This window comes from Diadema setosum, chromosome 6 (genome assembly GCF_964275005.1).
Source record: "Diadema setosum chromosome 6, eeDiaSeto1, whole genome shotgun sequence".
NCBI lineage: Eukaryota > Metazoa > Echinodermata > Echinoidea > Diadematoida > Diadematidae > Diadema > Diadema setosum.
In genome coordinates, this window is record NC_092690.1 from 6378663 (window position 1) to 6384662 (window position 6000).

Below are 6000 nucleotides of genomic sequence, written 5' to 3' on the forward strand. Positions count from 1 at the left end.
AGAAGCTGGTTTCTCGGTTGAAATGAGCTTTGCTTTTGAAACCATGTTATCCTACAAATAAACCCAATTACCAATTACTTAAAAAGATAACATTTTATGTAAATGTGCTTCACAGAGGTAAAGCAAAAAACTTATGTGCACATTTTTTTCTACAAATGTGACAAACATTTTTGTTAAATGGATTTGTGGTTGTGAATTTGACCTTTTGATGTACAATTATTTGTAAAGAACAAGAACAAAGAAAAATTAAATTATCTGTTTCTGTGTGTAGTTCTACTCTGAATACATTACTTGTTATAGTTGATTTATGCATTAATTTTTATCAATGATTTTAGCCTCTTGAACAGAATTTCACCCTACCCTAACTCCAAAGAAATTATACAAATATATGTTTGATGCATTTGCCATTCTCATATGGAATAAGGATTAAGGTTTCATAATTCAAAAGCAACTTCGACAGGTAAATGGACAGTGGGCATTTCAACGCAATTTTATAGCGTAACAGCGCCCATCCAAAATATAAACTACAAGAAAAATTATGCTAATTTATGAATTTAAGGAAAACTTCAAAGAAATACTAATTTGAGGGTTCATGATTATTGGAAGATAAAACTGCAGAATAAAATATTCAGTATACCGATCTTTCTACTTACCGGCACCAGTAGAAATACTGAAGACGTTCTCTAAAGCGCACCTGCATCTACATAACTATGCATTGACGTTCATCACCGCTAATCAATGGATGATCAGGAACAATAATTGTTTTGGATTGTCAGAGCTCATTCGATTCCTTATAATTTTGTGTAACAGTTTTGACAAGGTCATACTATGAAATAATGAACAAGAACTGAGAACTTTAGAAATCAATAGGTCTTATAAGACTGCAATAATCATTTTTTGTTTTTGTGGCTCAAAACTGACAGTACACTTATTGTACTTTCCTGTCTATGCATCAAAAATTGGGGGGGGGGGGGAGTCTTCTATTCCATTCTCACCATTTACTCTACCTAACTGATATTCAACATAATTATCTTTATAGTATTCCAGGTATGCAACAATTGTACTTATGTGATGTTCAACACCTATACTTGAATAGTGGATGTGATAGAGGTATGGTCAATCAACAACAATCCATGAACAATAAAGAACTAATCGCTGCAACAACAAAGGAGTTTTATTTACCAATGATAGGTGAACGATTCTTGTCAATGGGACAATACATATGGCAAGTGAGGGTAAGTAAGCCACTGGTCTATTCAACAAGGCGCGTAGCGCCGCGTTGAATAGACCAGTGGCGAATCTCGCGCCGAGTGCGGTATTACGTGCCCCAATGCACGAACAAAATCATAAATTATTCGTTTTATATAACACCTTGTCCACAATCACAGTACTAAATTAGTGACCACCAACTCATGAAGGCCCAAAAATAAATGTAACAATAAGGCCGAGAATTGTAAACCACCCTGTGTACTGCTTTCAAACACTCGTCATGATTCGACCACACAGTCACAGGAATCACAAACTCTGCAGGGTCTATACCTATTCTACACTAACGTTAGATCGAGTTAGGCCTGACTGTTACTGTTAGGCCGATCTGAGATGTCGGTAGATCTAGTAGTAGGTCTAGACTTTGTCTATTTCCGAAAATGATTTTGTATAAAAACACAGAAAAATAATCAAATTACGGTTTCTCAACTTGAAATGAAGTCTTGATTTTGGGATCACTGTGGTCCACGTAGCAGATCAGAGTCAAAAGTAAAAACACAGCAGTAGGTAAGGCCGCAATACATGCAACTAGCTAGGGAAGGTAGCTGCGCGTACACGTTTCACGTTGCATGCAGTACTCCGCTGCGTCTGGTCTGTGAGACTTACCGGCAGCGCAGCGCAGCCGGCCAGCACGTAGTTTGTTGGCGCTTTGCTAAGCTAGTGTGAGCTGAGCCACAGAACTCTACAGTGAGCGGCCGTGCAATAGTAGCCCCCTGCGAAGCCGTGCTATAGTACCTTCGAGCCGTGCAATAGGCCCATGCCAGGGGCCTATTGCATGGCTGTCACTCTCAATGAGTTTGATAGGTATTTTCTATTGAATGTCATGTGACATGTTCTTGGCCAATCACAATTCGACATCATTCTGAGGTGTTGTATAAATATATATATATATATATATATATATATATATATATGGTGGCCCCTCAGAAAATGGAAACGATTTTTTTTTTTCAAAACCAAAACGAAATTATCCAATTTGGTTCGGTACTTTTCTTTGTAGACATGTTTTTGTTGATCATTAATTGAGTATATGAATATAAGAACGACCCAAGTCCATGGAAGACCATTTCGAGTAAACTAAAAAAAAAACTTCATATCTTTTTTGTTTGTCCAATAATATTCTATTTAACTGTGATGGGAAGCCAACATTGTATATACAAATTAGAACATATATTTAATTATGACAATTAACATTAACATTAATTGTGGAGACGCCATTTTGTGTGATGGACTTGGGTCGTTCTTTGATTCATATGGACTTGGGTCGTTCTTTTATTCATATACATGAAATTCTGCTATAGAAATGAGAGAAGGACGAGAGAGGGCGCTATAATATGAATGTAAGAATGACCCAAGTCCTTCATTCTTACATTCATATAAGATTTAACTCATTTATTTCAGGCACTTCCGGGGGTAATTAGGATTTATCATTTATACACAAGATGAGTCCATGCATAAGCTACAATTTCCCATGTCAAACTGAATTTGGCCAAAAATTGGACTTGGGTCGTTCTTATATTCATATACTCAATTTCTTACTTTATTTTATCAAAGCTCAGCAACGGAGACTACCCAACAATTGAAGGTGAATTTTCGACAATAATCCTATTCAAGCATTCCACATTGTGATGTGCGGCCTCAATTCTGTTTTAGTCTCCCAAGGCAGTGGCTTTTGTTCGATTCTGAATTTGTTGAAATGAGCTAAGAAATTTACGCTCGACCCGTGTTTACAAAAACATCTGTAGAATAAAAAATCCTCAACCAAATCGGATGATTTTGGTGTCATTCTTCTTCTAGATAGATTGTCTATAACTTTGTGTCATTCATTTTTGCATAAAGTAATGCAAATGTGCAAATTATTTGCGAAAACTCGCGTTTCCATTCATTCTAGGCTACACTGTATATAATGTGTGTGTGTGTGTGCTTGTGTGTGTGTGTGTGTGTGTGTGTGTGTGAGTATGCATACTCTATGTAGTGCGGCAGTCATATTTATCAAAATGGACCTGAAAACGAGATGTGTTAGTTCTATTCATCAGCAAATGCTTGTTTAAAATCATTGACCCCAATTAGTTTCAAAGACGTACAGTATAGTATTATATTCCACAATTCCACAATTCATGCTATTTTACTCATGTTAGAGAAAATTATCAAAGCGATCGATGCCAAGTGTCATACAGTAGGTATCTTTCTTGACTACTCCAAGGCCTTTGACACAATCAACCATGAAATATTATTATACAAATTACAACACTATGGGATTCGTGGGAGGGCCTTGGAGTGGTTTGGAAGTTACCTTACTGGAAGAACTCAATTTGTTAGTTTGAATGGCCATGTGTCCAGTTCACAGCCTATAACTTGTGGGGTACCGCAAGGATCCCTTTTAGGTCCGTTGTTGTTTATTCTTTATATGAATGACTTTCGCAGTTCGACCTCTCTGCTCTATTTTCTACTTTTTGCCGATGACACCAGTATTTTTTATTCAAATCGAAACCCTTATGTTTTACTGAATACTGTAAATACTGAATTAAAATCAGTATCTAAGTGGATTCAGGCTAATAAATTGTCATTGAATTTGACTAAGACAAAATTTATGGTTTTTAGCAATAGCAATTTAGCAATCAATATTTTACCTGGTAAGTTGGTTGTAAACGACGTAGAATTGAACCAGGTGGAATATATAAAATTCCTTGGTCTTTATATTGATTGTAAGTTGACATGGAAAGTTCATGTTGATTCTTTGCGTAAATTATTATCAAAAAATGTAGGTGTTATGTTTAAGTTAAAACAGTTTTTTCCTAAACATGTTCTGCATTCATTGTACATGTATTCTACTCTATTTTTGCCTTATATAGGTTATGGAATCCTGGCATGGGGAAACTGCTGTACAACTAGACTTAATTCTTTATTATTGATACAGAAAAGAGCTATACGGATAATTAACTTCGCCACATTTTTCGAACACACTAATGTCTTATTCTTTTCCAGTAGAACACTTAAGATCCAGGATTTATATCACTTTAATATCGGGTCATTTATGTATCAGTTAAACTCAGGTGGTCTCCCTGATGTGTTTTCTTCAATGTTTGTCAAAAATACTGAAATTCATTCTTACCCTACGAGACAAAAAAATGACTTGTATTGGCATCATGTACACGTGTACCAAGTATGGTGCTTTTACCATAATGTGCATGATTCACCCTATATGTGCTCTATATCCGCTGGACTAGAACTAATTCGCAAGGTCTTGCCAGATGGCCATCATATCCCTCTGAGAACTCTTTACTTCCTTAATAGACCTCCGAGAGAGCTTATACAGACGCCTCTAGACACTTCAACGTCATTTCATGCCACCCCCGACGATTCTTGTGCCAATATATTTGTTTGCTCAGATCTTCTTTTTCTTCTAGACGCGGGAAAGGACGGAATGGTATAAGACATTTCCCTTAGCTTCAATTAGGTCTGATATTGTGCGTTGAATTGTATACAGTTGTTGCTGCAATAGTCAACTTTCGTTTTGGTACCCTATTGGATCAGGACCCTTTTGCCTATTGGGTCTCTATACAGCGCGCCTACTCAGTGTAGTCCGTCTTCGAAACTTTATGCGGGGATCCTCGTTAAGTTCCCTTAGATTTGTTTTTAGGTGTTCCACTTCTTTTGAGGCTAGCAACACCAGAGCCCAATTGGCCTTTTGCACTGTTCAATGTTGTTAAGTCGTGATTTAGAGCATGATAATAGAGCGGATGTAGGAGTGTGATATTGGTCAAGGAAAAAAGCGACTTTGAATGCTTCTAAGGCTTAAAATAGAGAATCCTTATGCGATACATTAGGATGAAATTCCCCGCTTGATAGCTCTCTTTTGTATTAATAGACATCGTAGTTCTCTGCTCACTGTTTCTCTGAATACGATTTTGCCTTACGAAAAGTTGAGTACTAATTTCAACAGCTACTTGTTACACAGCCTCGGCTCAGAATAACCCTACTTTACATTTACATTAAAAAATATCACTTTGTTTATTGAATGTTCATGGTTGGGACAGAAATATCTGGCGATTTTCAAGACTGTGTATACATTATAGCTTTGTTGGAAAAAAAAAACGCAAGTGTTTTATTGAATGAATGTGACTAGTCAGGAAAACTTGGCAAGAAAATCGTATATCAGTCATATGATCCCTATTGACTAGTGGAATCTGTTGGTCAGAGCTGGTATGAAAAAAAAAGATACTTGGTAAACATCAAACCATCATAATTATTCGAAGAAAGGTCAATAGCTTTTGTACGTAACGGCGAATCAAAGTACAGAAAATGTTATTTTGAAAAATAATCATATTTCAAGGCAAACTTTGTTAAAAATCGATTATTATTATATCAATGGTGCAACTTCATTGGATGTCAGCGCGTATAATTTTGGTGGAACTTCTCATCATCTCGTAAGGGTGCTGAAGCGTTGAGATTTCATTCCTTTTTTAAGTTGCACTGAATTATATGCACACAATATTATATGTTTGTTTGTTTTTTACTCCGCATCAAAATAACATTATCTACACCGATACTAGCTACAGTAGTGACAATCGTAACATGATAAGCTATTGGCAATTACTCCTTAGTTTAATGTAGCCTATTTTGTGTTTGACATGAAATACCATGTGTACTAATACATGCGTTTGCAAATTTGTCAGTTTTCACAGACTTATTCAATGAGTATTCCATTACATTATTTCATTTTACATTTTCGTC